This window comes from Artibeus jamaicensis, unplaced genomic scaffold, assembly GCF_021234435.1.
Source record: "Artibeus jamaicensis isolate MK-2021 breed Jamaican fruit bat unplaced genomic scaffold, CSHL_Jam_final contig_851, whole genome shotgun sequence".
Taxonomy (NCBI): domain Eukaryota; kingdom Metazoa; phylum Chordata; class Mammalia; order Chiroptera; family Phyllostomidae; genus Artibeus; species Artibeus jamaicensis.
In genome coordinates this window covers 3,023,485-3,042,412 of record NW_026521986.1, presented here as the reverse complement: position 1 = coordinate 3,042,412, position 18,928 = coordinate 3,023,485, and positions in this window count along the sequence as shown.

Genomic DNA, 18,928 nt, shown 5'->3' with positions numbered 1-18,928 from the left:
CATCCATGATGAAAAACATAATCCAGGACACTGTTGTAGTTGTTTCAGTGATCAGGGCTTTGTCATGATGCCATGTACATGATTTTTACCATCGAATCTCTTTAGGAGGGATTGTCACCTTTGAAGACTTTTGGTCAGAAGTCAGTACCCCAGAGGGTATTCCCTTTGAGCTGTGGTTAGAGCTGAACTTTGAAAGTCAGAAGGGGGTTTGAGTTGCTCTCAAACTCACCCCTCCTCACTGCCATTACATTCTGTACCTTTCTCGATCCTCCTTTAAATCACAGAGCATTGTCCTTAAATTTTTATAGATAGTTATTACAGTGCTTCAGACAGCTGGTTTTTATTTTAGTCAGAATTAGTCACACTGTTCTCTGGCCTTGGAATTTGTAAAAGTTTTGGATGGAGAGACTGTTTTTGGAGTCTGAGGCCTGTGTAATTTTGTTAAAGGTTTTTTGGCTTGCTGAATTCACTGCTGTGGTTCTCAACAGATGAAGGGTGTGTGTGAATTGGATGTAATTTCTTTGTTCTATTAGGCAAAACTCATCGGTGGATGACTTAAAAAAAAGATTTTATTTATTAATTTTTTTACAGAGAGGGGAAGGGAGGGAAAAAGAGAGGGAAAAAAACATCCATGTGCAAGAAAAACATTTGATAGGTTGCCTCTCATGCGCCCCCAACTGAGGACCTGGCCTGCAACCCACGCATGTGCTGTGATTGAGAATCAAACCAGTGACCCTTTGGTTTGCAGGTTGGTGCTCAATCCACTGAGCCACACCAGCCAGGGCACCACTGGGTGACTTTTAGTAAATCAGTTTTATTGACTTTCTGAATGTAGAGCACTACAGAGGACTCCTAGAAAAATAGGTAGTTATGAGTGCTCTTAGATTATTTTATCACTAAGATTCCCCAGAATACCTCTAACTGTATACTAATATATGAGATTTAATTTAGGTTTATGAGCATTTGTAAAATTATTTCTAGAGTATTTGTCTGAGCATTAGGGCTTAGGTTATCTATTGAGGAAATTCTCATTTATAATGTAATTTATCCTTCAGATAAGTCAATTAGAAATCACTTAAGTTTCCACCATTGAAACTTCTGGTCACATGAGCATATCTTAGTATTTCAAAGTTGATTTAATTTTTTGTTTTTGATCCAATTCTAATTTTAACTCTTGCAATTCAACCTATAGAGCTAGTTGGTGGGAAACATTTAGTATTGATGCTCTGGCCTGTTTGTTTTTCCATCTGAAAGTTCCAATGAGTCCTTCCATTTGTCAGACATTTGTTGAGTCTCTGTCATGTGCCAACCCCTGTGCTAAAGACTGGGGTGCCCTGGAAACTCAGAGATGGATGACAGCCTCTTCTCACCAGAGCTCACAAAGTGTCAGGTAAGTAAGCAGTCCAACACAAGGTCCTCAAGGCTGTGCTGGAGACTGTATTTACAGCAAATTCCTGCCGTTTCCTCCTTTCCAGAGAAAGTCAAGGTTGGTGTTTCTGAGTTTTCTTCACTTGCAGCCTCTCCTGAAAACTAGTGAAGACTCCAGGATTCAGAGCACAGAGGGGTGTCCGCTTCCAGCTGGTCCTTGAGGAAACAAAACAACAAGATTTTGCACACGAGGTGGTGCTGCTGCTCTGCAGTAGGAAACGGCCAACACTCAGGGGCGGGTGGGAGTCTCCCAGTGTCTCCTGGCTTCTGCTGAAAAGCTGAATTTTTCAACTTTACCCTTGTTGGCCTTCTAGAACTTTTAGTTCCTAGGCTCATTTACTTTCTCACTGAAAAGACCCACTTCATGTCTGAAGTGCTATTCATCTCCCATCTTACCAGGGAGTGTTTTTGCCTTCACTAAAGGTTATCGAGGCTTTCCTGGGAGTGCTCTTGAGAAAGAGGGGATTTACTATCTAAATGCCCTGGGTTTTTTGTTTTGTTTGTGATTTTGGTTGGCCTGACAAACTTTGGAATAGGGTTAGCTGTTGAAAAAGTTTTTTGGAAGGGTGCAATGGAGGGAGCAGAGGGAGGCCCCAAAGCACAGCATTAGAGGTGGGTTTTCTTTTTTTTTTTTTTTACAACTGCCGCAGTATTTCTGGTAAGAAAAGTTATTAGGTGTTTATGGATGTTTCAAAAGACCAAGGGAAAAAAAAGCAGATTCCATGTTAAAATATCCACTTGGGGACCCTTAACACTCAGAACAGAACCTAAGTTGGGAATGCGAAGGGGTGTGATCAGCGTAAAGCAGCAGTGGCTAACACTGGGGGGTTAGCTGGATGCAGTCCAGGAGGAGAGGGGCTGCCAGAGCATTCCCAGGGCAGGGTGCCTGGGCTTGGCCAGGTGGACGAGGAAAAAGGCTTCCTTCCAACTTCATCTCAAACAGGGAAAGCCCGACAGGTAATGGAAGGCTCTCTCCCTGTCTGCCTCCTCCATGAGGTGTGGTGGGAAGCAGGCTTATGGGAAAAGGTAAAAAAAAAAAAAAATCAGAGTTCCACAAGGGGCATAAACAGGAGTTATTTTAGACTAACAATTTGGGGGTGCTGTTTTAGAATAAAATAATTTCTCCCTACGTTGAAGATAAAGTTGCTTTGAACTGGTTTTTACAGAGTAGGTGGGGGAACAGCCTTAACCTGGTCCACTCCCTCATCTGATCCAGTTTGGAGTCCACAGGCCACAACTGCCATTCAGAATTCAGCATTCGGCTATGAGTTTCTTTAGCATGTAACTTTTGGACTACTCTTGGGGAAAAAATCTGTAAAATATGTTTAAAGAGTTATGAAAATTATATGAAATATTATTTTCAAGATATTGTTTTGAATAAGTGGTATGGATAATGGGGCCTCATATCCTTCTAATCACTTCAGTGTAAAGGTGGTAAAAACAGAGTAGACCACCACATAACATCTCATATTACTGTTTGTGCCTAAATTGATTTACTATATATGCATAATGCTATATTACGTAAAGTACCTGTAATTTGTGCATATTATATGAGATGATTACACAATATGTTGTGCATGTATGATGTATGTAACATTGATATAGGCGTATAATATGCACTTTAGGTATACATTAATGCATGTAGCTGCCTGCTATTGTATATTGGGGGTATAGCAAGCAATAAAAAAATTGCTATTTAGTAAGCCTAGGGTTATATACATCAGTAATTATATATTCTAAAGATCAAATAAAATTATTAATTTGGCATTCACTCTCTAGAAAACTTTTCTAGTCATTATTTGAGATACCTATAATAACTTCAGAACAAAATTATAAAAACTCAATGAATCAGCCAATACCCAATTTATAAATGGGTTGAGTTCCAAAAGTTTCTTTTAAAACTTTGATTGCAAATCAGAGCACATTCCTGTTGAAAAGATCATATATGATGGTTAGTTTCTCTGGGTACCCAACAAAAGCTCAATTAAGCCATAATGATGACTTTTATAACAACTCTAACCTGATTTCTGGGGCTTGGAGGGAAGAAGCAATCAGAAGAGAAGGAAGTAGAGTTTTTCTGCTTATATAAGTCAGAACCAACCCTAGGCAAAACATTTTAACCACGAAATATTTATATTTGGCCAGTGCCAACTTCCCTTTCTGCACCCTTTTCCCGAGGACCCAGGACCCTCATGCTATGCTGAGTGTCTCCCACCTGTGGCTCCCCACGTAAGTCTAACATGCTCCTAATGTGCTCCGTGTTCTAGAATGACCCACCCAGCCCACTGTATCAGTGATTGGGGAAACACAGCCTCTGTACCACCTGCACCGGAGTCATCGGGCGCTTGTTAAAAACAGAGTTCTGGGTCCCATTCTAGATCTCCAATGAATCAAAATAACCAAGGATGAGACCTGGAAGTATATCTGGATTTATAATAAACCCCTTGAATCATGTTTAGAATGGGTACCTCTGAAATGAAATCTCTTATTTCACCAGAAGAGCCAATAATGTAGAATAGTATTCAGCCTTTAAAAAATAAGGATATTCAGCCATTTGCGACAACACAGATGAACCTGTGTGGGGAGGTGTGGGGAGGAAATACAACAGTGTACAAAGTTGCAGCTATGTATGATGAATAAGTCCAGAGGTCTAATGTACAACATGATGACTATAGTTAATAATATTGTATTGTAAATGGAAACTTGCTAAGAAAGTAGATTTCAGATGCTCTCACTACATACACACACACACACAAACAAAATAGTAACTAAAGAGAACCAACTATATGGGAAAACATATTTGCCAATGATACCTCAGAGAAGGGTTTAATCTCCAAACCATACAAAGAACTTACACGACTCCACTCTAAGAAGACAAGCAACCCAATTAAAAAGTGGGCAAAGGACTTGAACAGACATTTCTCCAAGGAGGACATACAAAAGATCCAGAGACACATGAAAAGATGCTCAATATCGCTAGCTATCAGAGAGATAAAAATTAAAACCACAATGAGATACCACTTTACACTGGTCAGAATGGCCATCATAAACAAAGCAACAAACAATAAGTGTTGGAGAGGTTATGGAGAAAAGGGGACACTAGTTCACTGTTGGAGGGATTGCAGACTGGTACAACCACTATGGAAAACAGTATGGAATTTTCTCAGAAAACTAAAAATGCATCTGCCTTTTGACCCAGCAATTCCACTGCTAGAATTATATCCTAAGAACCCTGAAACACCAATCCAAAAGAACCTATGCACCCCAATGGTCATAGCAACACAATTTACAATAGCTAAGTCCTGGAAGCAGCCTAAGTGCCCATCAGTAAATGAATAGATCCAAGAACTATAGTACATATAAACAATGGAATTCTATGCAGCAGAAAGAAAGAAGGAGCTCCTACCCCTTGCAACAGCATGGATGGAACTGGAAAGCATTATGCTGAGTGAAATAAGCCAAGTGGTGAAAGACAAATACCATATGATCTCACCTTTAACAGGAAGCTAAACAACAAAACAAACAAGCAAGGAAAATATAACCAAAGACACTGAAATAGAGAACAGGCTGACAGGGACCAGAGGGGAGAGGGGAGGGAATTTCAGGGGAAAAGGGGAAGGATTTACAGGAACTAGTATAAAGGACACATGGACAAAAACTAAGGGGGGTGGAAATGGGAGGGAGGTGGGGAGAACTGGGGGGGTGAGCTGGGATGGGAGTAAAAGACAGAAAACTACTTGAACAACAAATAAAAAGGAAAAAATGGTAACTATATGAAATGAATGTTAATTAACTTGACTGCAGTAATCATTTTACTATGTGTGTATATATATATACATATATCAAAACATCATGTTGTACAACCTTAAATATATACATTAAAATTTTTTAAGTAAATAAAAATCACAAATAAGAAAAGAGCCAATAGTATAAATCAGTGTTTTTCAAGCTTTGGCATGCATCAGAACCTCCTTATAGGCTTTTAAAGACACAGATGACTGGGCCCACGCCCCTGTTTAGTACATCTGGGATGGACCCCAGAATTCTCATTTCTAATGAGTCCCCTGACACACTTGGAGAACCACTGATCTATTTTCAGACTCTGTGGAATCCAGAGATATTTGCAGTTTTATTTTTTAAGATTTTACGCATTTCTTTTTAGAGAGAGGGGAGGGTAGGGAGAAAAAGGAGAGAAATACATCAATGTGTGAGAGGCACCTTGATCAGTTGCTTCTCCCATGCCCCCAACTGGGGACCTGGCCCACAACCCAGGTATCTGCCCTGACCAGGGATCAAGCCCATGACTTTTCAGTTTGCAGGATGATGCCCAACCCACTGAGCCGTACCTGACAGGGCAATATTTACATTTAAAAATATATTATTTACTTATTTTCAGAGAGGGGGTAAGGGAAGGAGGACGAGATAGAGAGAAACATCAGTCTGTGGCTGCCTCTCACATGGCCCCCACCGGGGACCTAGCCCCCAACCCACGCATGTGCCCTGACTGGGAATCAAACCAGTGACCCTTTGGTTCACAGCCCATGCTCAATCCACTGAGCTATAGCAGTCAGGGCCGATATTTACATTTTTAAAAGTGTATGCTTACTAACCCAAATGGATCTCAGACAGTGGAGCACTGCAAAATGAAAATGGGAAAGACCAAGAGGGTTACAAGTGCTGGGGAGAAGTGACACCCTAGATCTAACTGGATTTCTCCCGCCCCAAATCAGGCCCTGTGTTTCCACAGCTGCTTCTGTAATCTAACCCCACACCTTTCCTAGTAGTTCCAATAGTGGTGACAATAAGAGTACAAGCTACGGAGTGAGGAGACATAGGGCATAGAATTGTTCAGTTCCGGGAATCTTATGCTCGATTTAAATTTGCCAGTGTTAGAATTTCACTTTGGCCACGAGGGGGCTCTCCTAACATTGTTTACACTCAAGACTGTTACAGTGGAAGAGAGAAAGGGAAGCCAGCCTTTATCTGGAAGGACTGGATGGAGTGTTTGACAGAATTTGCAGTTAGGGAGTTTTACACTATTTTGATTACTAGGCTTCCCCTGAAATTATAATAATATTTAAAACTCACTAATTGGTAAATAGAAAAGAACAACAATAGAAAAGAACAGTAAGTAAATGGAGGCTTGGAAGTTTGAGTGTTAACTGTGGATGTTGGATAATAAAATTTGTAGTGATAATCGCCAGATGTGTTGGGGAGGGATGTGAGAATTGCTGAGTCTCTAAAAGAGGCAAACTGTTCCAGACTCAGATTTGTTTTGTTTTTCTTTCTATACAAAACCAGCCTTCATTCAGAGTTAATATTTCATAGGTAAGATGCTTCTTCTAATGTGAACTAGGATAGGAAGTACAAACTTCAAATGTCTCAACATGTTGGTACTGATGCTCACACTTTTTTTAGTCTTGACAAAGTGAGGGAAATTTCGAGGCAAATCAAGTTGTTTAAACAGACAATAATATTGTGCAGGGATTAGTTATTTGTGGAATGTTAGAGACACAATAAACATCACATTGAGAAAAGATGACTTTTTCTTTTTCATTTTTTTGCCATTCCAAAGAGACTTTTTCTTAAAAAAACAAGTAAAATAATTTGTTTTAGTAAAGAATGGAATCCAGCTGCTTTCACGGGTGAGTGCCTGGTGCAGCCACACAAGGCTTTGCTCTTAGAAGGGCCCCATGCTTGGTTTAATCATCTGTTGATCTGTTGTCTTCTCGAAATCTTAATAATTTTTGAAAGAGGGACCCATATGTTCATTTTGCACTGGAACCCGAAGATTATGAGCTGATCCGGAATGTAAGAGATGACTGTCTCCCATCCTCCTGTTTGGCCTTTATTTAGAAAAGTAGTTCTTCTCCTTGGTTGCACTTCAGAATCACCTGGGGAATTTCCGAAAATCCCAGTGTTCAGGCAGTTCCCGTACTGATCACATGCCAGACTTCACAGGTGGGTTCCAGGCACTCGTATTAAAAAAAAATTCCTCGGATGATTCCAGAGCGCAGCTGAGGTTGGAAACTACTGTGAGTTTAGAGCCTAATTTCCAGAACCTTCCTTTCATATCTGTCTCCCCTGCTTGGATTGCCCTTGCAGTTTAATGGACCTGTAAGAGTCTAGATTCTTTACACAAGGGTTGTGTGTTAGAAGAACAAATTGTATAAAGTTTGAGTTCTTCGTGTGATGTGTTCTGTTTTTATTAATCTGACTTTAAAGATTGTGGAGTTACAAAGGAAAACATCTTTCTTAAATATGGGTTTAATCACCCTTGTATTCTTTAAAATAGCAAATTAATGTACTCTAGGGGGGGAACCCTCAGACACTTAGTGATATTCAAACTGAAAAAGGAACTATACAGACTTCCCTCACCTTTGTCATGGCTGAGTATTCACTAAGTGCCTTGGCCTGGCTGAGCCCGCATCAGGTTTCATTAAATGTCTCTTTTCTGTCTGAAGGGTTTTTGGGGACACTAATTGTTTTTTCCTCATGAGTCACCTGAGGGCTTGGACAATAATCTAGGAGCGTCTGGTCCCAATCTTTCTGGATTACAGGAATTGAAGGTCCCAATTAGAGACCTGGGGTCCTGTGAGGGCAAATCCTTTTAACCTTAATTCACTGGGGGCCTCCTGTGAACAGAACTGTTTTGCTGCCTTCAGCCTTCTTAGTTCTCTTACAAAGCAGCACACAAGCAATTGCTTTCTCCTTAGCGTGTCTTCCTAAATTTATGTCTATGTACAGGTAATTTAGGGATTAATTCCAACCCTAGACATTTTACTGTGAGTTACATTAAATCTTTCCACCTGTTTAGCTTTGAATTGAGCATGGAACAGAGAGTCACTTAATGGCAAAGTAATTAAATGTTTAATGAAAATATTAGTAAGCTGAAACCCAAGGGGAGATGAAGAACATTAGAATAATCCTTTGGCTCTTGGAGCTCAGAGACACAGACCCACAGGGAGGCAGCATTTTACTGCTGTTATTTATGGCCTAATTAGAAATAAGAGATGATGATGAAGCTAAAATTTGGAATAAGGTATTTTGATATTACATAATTTCTCTTTAGCAAATAGTCATTGGTAAAAGTAATCTAAGTAACTTAATGTATATGACTTCAAATTGTAAAAGGTAAATTTGTGTTTGCCTATGTCAACCCTTTGAATTGAAATGTGTATTTTTTGGGTTCATAAAAGTGTCATTAAATGATCGCCTACTCAATATCAGATGCTTTACATATGTTATCCCTAAATCTGAGAACAACCATACAAGGGTTGTAATAATAATAATAATAATAATCTCAATAATAATCCCTATTATCGTCCCATTGTAGAGATGAGAAATTTTACTTGGAGAGGCTGAATGACTTTCCCCAGGTCACACAGTCTACAAACATCAGAACAGGAACTCTCAATGACCTCTAAATCTCTAAACTTTGCCTTTTCCTACTATACCACACAGTCTCTAGAAGTTTCAGGCATAGAATTTTTTAAATTATGCTAAAATATATGTAACATAACAGTTATCATTTAAATTATTTTGATGTGCAATTCAGTGGCATTGCTCACATTGTCATGCAACCATCACTCGCCACCTCAAGAATTTTTTCTGTACCCCAAACCGAAACCCTGTGTCCATCAAATAATAACTCCCCAGCTCCCTCTCCTCAACCCCTGGTAACCACTATCAGACCTTCTGTCACCATGAACTTGGCTGTTCTAGATGCTTCATATATATGAAATCATATAATATTTATATTTTGTGTCTGGCTTATTTTACTTAGTATAATGTTTTCAAGATTTGGCCATATTGTTGCATGCACAGTAGTACACCCTATGGGAGGGAGGGAGGGAGGGAGGGAGGGAGGGAGGGAGGGAGGGAGGGAGGGAGGGAGGGAGGGAGGGAGATGTTCTAAACCCCCAGTAGTACCTGAAGCCTTGCATAGTACCAAACCGTATATGTACTATGTTTTTCTTTCCTACACATTCCTATGATAACATCTAATTTATAAATTAGGCAAGTAAAAGGTTAATAACTAATTAATAATACAATAGAACAATTAGAACAATATACTGTAATAAAAGTTACATGAATGTGGTCTCACCCTCTCTCTCTCTGATAAGTGACTGACAACTAAGATGTCTACTAAGTAACTCACAGGTAGATGCACTTAGAGGCCATCCAGTGTTGATCTGCTGGACAAAGGGATGATTCACGTCCTGGGGGGGACAGAGCAGGATGGCTCACTATTTCATCACAGTACTCAGTATGGTGTGCAATTTAAAACTTATGAATTTAAAGTATATGCAGTATCCAGGACAGGGGTATGGAGGAGTTAATATACTGGGAGTTTTTACATTAAGCTCTTTCCATCTGGAGGTCCTGAGGTTGATCATGATGACTGAGAAGGTGCTAAAGAGACAGATGGTGCCGGAGGACACCGCCTTGCCCACTTTGTGAAGGTAGATGACAATTTTGTATCCAGACTCTCTTGGAGGAGAGTTGCAAACCAAAAGCTGCAGCATCTGGGGGATTCTTTCATAAGGGAGGGACTAGGAGGTAGCTGAAGTCAGTTGGTTGAGAGTCAAAGCTGGAGCCCTGCCCCTGCATCCAAGGAGGTTTATGAAGATATAATGACAAAGGAGTGAGAAGGTCCCCGAAATTCCAGCTGTGGTCTGTGATAAGGAGGTGATGAGATGATAAGTGACTGTCAAATCCCTGGAGGCAATTCTGCTGCTTCTCGGTGATGGACACTCATCTTCAGAGCCAGGGGATTCCACAAAGGAACACCAGGTTGGTGGCAGCTAAGATCCACTCTTGTCCTCTTGTAATTGGTTCTCATTTACAAATACTTTCAAAATATATTTTGCTTTAATAATTGATTTTGAAAGTTGTGTATACATATTATCCCTCATACAGAAAAATGCCACATATAGAAAAAATTAACTGCTTTGATGCTTTATTAATAATTACTGATTAAAGCTTCAGCTTTCTAAAGAAAACTCCACCACCTGTAACTATAAAGATACACATCAAACACTTTAGAATATTTACATATTGGTAGAGAGGGGAACGGGAGTGAGGAATGGGAATAAATGGTTTATTCAAGGCTGTCCAACATGCAGCCTACGGGCCACATACAGCCCAGGATGTGGCTGTGAACCTGGCCCAACACAAAATTGTAAATTTACTTAAAACATTATGATATTTTTGTGTGATTACATGTCACAATATATTTAATGTGTTGCCCAAGACAACTGCTCTTCCAGTGTGGCACAGAGATGCCAAAAGGTTGGACACCTCAAGACCAGAGATGACCTTGCACAGACTGATGATAATGGTGTACTGTGAACAGAGGATGGCTCCCTTAACCCTCTACAATGACTTTGAAAAATTATCGGTAAATTCCCATTTGGGGTGGGGAGTGGCGCATCAGAATCTCTCAGATATGTTTGAGTGGGTCAAAGGCTAAATAGGAATGAATTAGATGGTCTTTCCAACTATAAACTTGTCAAAGTAGTTTGATGCAGTGAAAAGAATGTTGGACTGGGAGTCAGAAGTGAGTTCTGCTTAGGCTATGCAACAGCACGAGATGAAACCATGAATTAGGCAAGTGATGGCAAGGTTGCTGCAAAGGTGCTTTGGAGGTTGAATCATTAAAATAGGAGGTGTTATTGGCTGAGAGGGATGAAGAAGAGGGAAACACTCAAGGATGATTTTGTAATTTCTGTTTCGAATGACTAGGAAGGTAGGAAATACAGAAGGAGGAGGTGGTGGCTTGGGGGCAGGGTAGGATGAATTGTCTAGGTGTAGAGAAGTTAGGGTGGTGGAGGTCAGGAAAATGCACCTCAAAGAAGCTACTGAGCCCTTGCTGGTGTAGCTCAGTGAATTGAGTGAGGACTGCGAGCCAAGGGGTCACTGGTTTGATTCCCAGTCAGGGCACATGCCTGGGTTGCGGGCCAGGTCCCCAGTTGGGGCCACATGAGAGTCAACCACACACTGACATTTCTCTCCCTCCCTTCCCCTCTCTCTGAAAATAAGTTCTTTTAAAAAAGAAAAGAAGCTGCTACTGAGCTGAGTAGGTGTCGTGAGACCAAGAGCTCCAGATGCTTCTACAACTTTGAAATCTATTAGGTAATCAGACTCAGGTCAAACCTCCATGGGCTATTCCTGGCCAGTGACTGGGGAAGAATACTGACCAGCCCCACTCCTCAAGGTAGATTTAGGATTTTGCTCCTTTAATTGGCAGTATTGGCTTGAGGACTCTCCATCAACTTTGCCATAATTTCTTAGAGCTGCATCACAACCGAAGGCTTTTCCACTCTACCTTCCTTCCTTCTTCATAAAGGTGTGAACTAGTCAGGTGGCTTTCCCAAGCTCACCAGGTTCCTCTCTGCTTTCCCTCATCAGTATTAACCCCAGTTCACCCTTTGCACATCTAATCCTGTTCTGGCATCTACTTGTCAGACAAACCCCTTGCTAACATGAAGTGATACTGAAACATCTATTTGGAGATGCCTGGCTGACAATTATAAATATAGGTTGAGAGATTTAGAGAGGTTATATCAATTAGAGTGCAATTAATAGAAAAACCACCTCAACTGGCTTAAATGATAGGAACACTCATAATCTCACTAGACGGGAGTCCATGGCTAAGTCGGTCTGTAGGCATGGTGCGGTCAGTGTTCGGGCACCATTCTCTGAGACACTGTGGCTCTCCCCAACTCTGTGTGCACTTGGTGCTCAGGCTGCTCCTCTTCCAGGCTCAACTCAGATGTCTCACTTTGTGGAAGTTTACTCAGTCCACCTGGTTAGAAGCCGTATCTCTTCCTTTCAAAAATGTCAATGTCTTAGATCAGGGTGCTATGACAAAAATACTGTAGACGTGATGGATTAAGCCACAAATGTGTATTTCCTGTATCTCCATTTGGCCTAGAGAGAGATCAACTTTCTCATGTCTCTTTTCATAGGGCACTAATCCTATTCTTCAGGGGCTCCATTATGAAGACCTAAGAACCTCACAAAGGCCCCAAATATCACCATACCTCCAAACAGCATCACACTGGGGCTTAGGACTTCCACATACGGATTTTTGTGAGACACAAATATTCAATCCAACACATGAATGTAGTAGGTAGCATTTTATTCTGTTTGTCAAGGCTAATTGTTTACATGGCTGCCTCCTCTAGACTGGAAGGGAAAGAAGAGACCTTGGTCTATTAATTTTTATTCCTATTTAATGCTTTGCACATTTTTGTTATTTAGTGAGTATTTGTCCAATTAAATTTATTGTCATTTCATTGGATAGAAAAATGGAAATGAAATGTGTTCAAATTAATTTAACGTTTAAAAATAATTTAGAAAAGGAGGTACATAGAAAAATCTGAAGTTCATACATGGCATTTAGTCTCATTAGATAGTATAATTCTGAACTAATGTTGATAAACTGCAAGAAAATATAATGGGGATGTGGGCAGATGGGTCAAGATAAAACCTGAGATTTGGTAATAATGCTTATGGCTAAGGAGTATAAAACTATAATTTTGAACATAGGCGTAGGATTTGGTACTGCATCTGAATTGTTTCCTGAAGATTATGACCTAATATGTTAACTCAGCCAAAAAAAACCAAGCAGACAAAAGTAAAAAGAAATATTTTTCCGTGTATAATGCGTACCCACGTTTTTGGCCCAAACTTTCATGAAAAAAACTTTTAAATTGTTTAATTCAATTATTTATTTGCTTATATTTAGTTACTTGTTTTTTGTATTATAAAGGAATTTTTGCATTTATTTTTTGAACATATTATGGTACAAGAAATTTTTTAAAATTTTTTATTTATTTATCTTTAGAGGGGAAGGGAAGGAGAGAAATACCAATGTGTGGTTGCTTCTGGTGCATCCCCTGCTGGGAACTGGCCCCTGCTGGGAATTGGCCTGCAACCCAGGCATGTGCCCTGACGGGGAATCGAACCGCGATCTTTTGGTTTGCAGGCCCGGTACAAGAAATTTTATGTCCAAAAAATTACAAAACACAAGAACAGATACAAGGTATTTCAGATACTACCCATATATAATGTGCATCCTTACTCTTCCCTCAAAAATTTGGGCAAAAAGTATGCATTATACATGGCAAAATACATAAATTATGAATACAGAGGCGAAAATAGTAGCACTTCCTCATACCCAAAATTAGAAATAAAACAAAATGTTATTCTATGTTCATATTCCTATCTGTTTGAATCTTGAATGGTAAAGCTCAAATAAAGAACTGCAAAAGACTGAAGATTATAAAATGATTAAGAGAATTACTGTGTGAAGATAGATTAATAATGCAGCTCTTGGGTGTGGCAATACAGTCTGAGAGAAAATATAATCAAACAAGAGGCCCTGTGTTTAAGGGGGAAAACAGAACATTTCTGTCAAATTCCAAAATTCAAAAACTTGGGGCACACATCAGTATTCAATAAAGCAATGTTAAAACAAGTAAGAAATACAACTTTTTCCAATAGGCAGTAATTAAACTGAGTACTTCAAGAAATGATGTAGACTAAGAGTTGTATTAAATTCAGGGTTATTTAATTCATACCAAAGTTAAAAACTTGGGCTGGTTTAGAAATGCACAGAAGTATTTTGAGGTTGATGTCAGGGGGACCAAATACCTTTGGTCATGGTCAGATCTATTGATTAAACTTAGTATTTTTTTGTTGATTGGTAGTTACCTGCTCCTCTTGGTGGAGTGTGAATGGATTCAAAATGATGAGTCCATTGGCTTTCAGTTTGATACATGACTAAGGGACTATTTACGCATAATCCACTGTTATTAACTGACTTGTGTTCCCACCCCCAATTTCATGTTGAAACCCTAACCCCCACTGTGGCTACAATTGGAGATAGGGACTTCCAGGAAGTAACTAAGGTTCAATGAGGCCATAAGGGTGGGAGCCCAACCCCATAGGACTGGTGTCTTTTTAGGAAGAGAAACAACAGACTACTATGTGAGAACACACCCACCTTGGGTGCAACCCGAGGAGAGTCCACACCAGAAACCAAACCAACCCTGCCAGCACCTGGATTTTGGACTGCCATTCTCCAGAACTGTGAGAAAATAAATTCCTGTTGTTTAAACCATGTAGTCTGTGTTACTTTGTTACAGCAGTCTGAGAAGACTAGTATACCCACTGAATTACTAAAATTAAGTGATACTAAAATTTGGAGTCCATAAACAAAAATTAGTATATAATAGGGAGATGAAAATAGAGATACAGAAAGAGATAAAAACATGTTGACTGCTAGTGTGTACTGGTGTGTTGCTACTGTTGAAGGCTGCACAGGTTTACTCTAGAATAATATTCACGGAGGCATGGGGATGCTTGACATGCCTTTACTCATGGGTAGGCAAGCTCATGCTTGCAGCATGTGTGTCCCCTTGCATGTCTCTGCATGTCACCTGCCCCCCAGCATGGCACCCAGAGTGGCACCCAGTGGGGAGCCCCTAGCCCCTTAAATACTAGAACACAGACAAAGCCAGCAGGATGCCAACAGATATGCAGCCGAGCTTCATATTACTCATTTGAGCCCATTCAAGTCTTTGGGAACAATTTATCAGACCCAGTCTCAAGAATATGAGTACACTGCTTATCAGCCCCATTCTCAAGGTTATGGTAAATTGCTTCCCTTAGTTGCCCAGGCATCTGAGTGAGGAAGCCAGACTGCCTCCATTTACTCTACAAGTAGGCACTGTTCGATGCACATATAAATCTTTTAATCTTTACAATGACATAAGACTTGTGTTATTAACTCCATTTTATAGATGATGAAGCTGAAGACCCCCAAAATGAATAATTTGCTTAACATCATAGAACTGGGTTTCAAAGTGACTCCAGACTCTTCTCCTAATCCCTAATCTTAGTATAAAACAGTACTGTTCAATAGAAATAGGATGTAAACTGGAGATTTTCAACCAGCATGCTATACCACGCTGGCGTGCTGTGAGAAATTTAAAACATGCACCACCTGACTACTTAGTCAGGGGCACTGACCTCTGTTCCCTTAGACTGTCAAATAAAAAAAAAACAACAATGGCCAACATAACAATAGCCATCCAATGTGAATGAATAAAAATTATACCTATTTTTTGTCAGATTGACAAACAGTGTATTTTTTGGTGTGCCACAGAATTTTAGTAATTAGTTTATGTGTGCCATGAGATGAAAAATGATGAAAATCATTGATGTAAACCAAGTATGTAATTTACATCTTCCTAGGAACCACATTTAAAAAAGTAATGAGAAACAGGTAAAATTAATTTTAATATTTTTTATTTGACACAATATATTCAAAACATTATCATTTCAATGTGTATTTAATGTGAACAATTATTTTTTTAATTTTTATTTTACTGATTATGCCATTACAGTTGTTCTATTTCCCCCCTTCATTCCCCTCCACCCTGTACACCCCCACCCCCACCATTCCCCCCCTTTAGTTTATGACCACATGTGTCTCAAGTTCTTTAGATTCTATATTTCCCATACTATTCTTGCTCTTCCCCTATCTATTTTCTACCTACCGTCTATGCCACTTATTTTCTGTACCTTCTCCCCCCTTCTCCTTCTCCCACTCCCCTGTTGCTAACCCTCCATGTGATCTTCATTTTTATGGTTCTGCTCTTGATATAGCTGTCCTCTTAGTTTGCTTTTGTTTTAGGTGTGGTTGTTAATAACTGTGAGTTTGCTGCCTTTTCATTGTTCATCTTTTTTATGTTCTTTTTCTTAGATAAGTCCCTTTAACATTTCATATAATAAGGGCTTGGTGATGATGAACTCCTTGAATTTGATCTCATCTGAGAAGCACTTTATCTGTCCTTCCATTCTAAATGAAAGTTTTGCTGGATAGAGTAATCTTGGATGTAGGTCTTTGGATTTCATGACTTGGAATACCTCTTTCCAGCCCCTTCTTTTCTGTAAGGTCTCTTTTGAGAAATGAGCTGACAGTCTGATGGGAACTCCTTTGTGGGTGACTGTCCCCTTATCTCTTACTGCTTCTAGGATTCTCTCCTTCATTTTAATCTTGGCTAATATAATGATGATGTGCCTTGGTGTGTTCCTTCTTGGGTCCAACTTCTTTGGGACTCTCTGAGCTTCCTGCATTTCCTGGAAGTCTATTTCCTTTGCCAGATTGGAGAAATTCTCCTTTATTATTTGTTCAAATAAGTTTTCCACTGGTGGCTGTTCCTTTCCCCATTCTGGTACCCCTATAATTCGGATGTTGGAGCATTTAAAGATGTCCTGGAGGTTCCTAAACCTCTCCTCATTTTTTCAAATTCTTGTTTCTTCATATTTTCCTGTTTGGTCATTTTTTTCTTCCTTCTGGTTCACTTCCTTGATTTGAGTCCATTTCCTTTTCATCACTATTGGTTTCCTGTGCATTTCCCTTCATTTCAATTAGCCTTCGGTTTTGCCTTCATATGTTCCTCTAATTTGTGACTAAAATCAGCCAGTTCTGTGAGCATCCTGATCACCAGTGTTTTGACCTGTGCATCTGAAAGTTTTGCTATTTCTTGGTTACTTAGAGTTATGGGCTCTGGGGCTTTGAGATCTCCTTGAGCCATTTTTGGTCTGTTTGCACCCGTTAAGTATGAGGAGTGGAGCCTTAAGTGTTCACCAGGGCGGGGCCGCTCAGGTAGCTGGTTTGTGACATATGTGGGGGCGGGGTCAGAGCGGGGAAATGGCGACCCCCTCTGCTGCCTCCTGCTGCTGGGGCCTTCTCCGTCAGGTCTCACTGCCCACTCCCTTGCCAGTCTATCTGTGCAGGAATGCGTGACCACTGTCAACCCGCCGCCCTGCACCTCGCTGGGTCCACCGGTCGCTCACTGGGTCCCTCACTGGGTCCCCCATTGCAACCCCACGCCTGGGATCCGCGTGCCTGAGTCCGTCTGACCGAGTTTTCCTGTGCAACCCCACTCCGCCAGCTGCTGGCTTTGCCCCTCTTACTGGTCAGGGTGAAGAATTTGTTGTTATCAGACTTCCAGAAAGTTCAATTTTCTGTGTTCTGGCTGTGTTTTCTGTTGCTGATATTTTGTTGTCTCTAAACTTGGTTGTGTGAGAAAGCACAGCGTCTCCACCTATGCCTCCATCTTGGCGGAAGTCTCTAATGTGAACAATTATTAATGAGATATTTTAATTCTTTCTTTACTACTAAGTTTTCAAAAATCCAGTGTATATGTTAAACTTACAGCACAGCTCAAGCAAAATTTATATATTTTAATTACTAAATAGCTACAGTGGCTGTGGCCACTATATTGGATAACACGTGTACTGAGGTAGCCAAAAATGTCCATTTAGTTTTTTCCATAAAATAAAAAACACATTTTTCATTATCACCAATAACTTTATTACTGATTTGAATATTTCGAATATGTCAGCTCTCTCCCCATGGTATACCATTGATTATTGATTGTTCTCAATTAATGTCTCAATTTGATTGCTATCACCTTCGGTTGGTCCATCTGACCGTAGAGCATCATCCAGTGAGAAATCTCCAGCACAAAATTTTGCGAAACATTTTCTATATGTTCGATCAGTCACTGTACCTTCTCCATACACTGCACAAATATTTTTGCATTTAAGTTATGTTTTTATCTTTCTTGAAATAATAAAGCATAATATGCCAAAAGTGTTATAAATTTCCTTCCATCTTCAATATTAAAATGGCTAAACAAAAATTCACCAGTTTTGAGTTTTTTAATGCATGCTGATATGACAGCTGTCACAATGTAACAAAATTGTTTTGAATGAAGTTAAAGACAACTAAGCCCTACTACAGCCATCTTACAGAAGAAAAATAAACAATCCCAATATATAAGACACTATAGCCTACTGAGGTTGGTTAAGATGCTGCAAAGCACACATAGTTGGAATTCTTCCAGTTTTTCTGAAAGATATTTTACTATCACAGTGCATCACCAGTGTTGTCTTGAATTGGTTGTGGTTTTAAATTGCCCCTATTGGTGTATTTATGAAAATATTTATAGAATTGCTGTTACTTTTTCTTGTGAATTTATGTGTGGTTTATATTTTGTTATTATCAAGTTATTTTTTTCCCCTAGTATGGGGGAACATATAGAGTAGGAGGACTTCCTGATATTCTCTCCACCTAAATAGGTTAAAGAGTTACAAAAAAAGACCTGGCTGGTGTAGTTCAGTGGATTGAATACAGGTCTGCAAACCGAAGGGTCACTGGATCAATCCCCAGTCTATGGCACATGCTTGGGTTGTGGGCCAGGTCCCCAGTGGGGGCCACGTAAGAGGCAACCACACATTGATGCTTCTCTACCTCTCTTTCTCCTTCCCTTCCCCTCTCTCTAAAAATTAATTAATTAATTAAATATTTTTAAAAACTTTAAAAAAAAGAGTTAGAAAAAAAGAAAAGAACCACTGGAGTAGATGGATCATTGGCCTGACCTAGACTAGCATGGTTTGTTTTAAAAAATTTTTT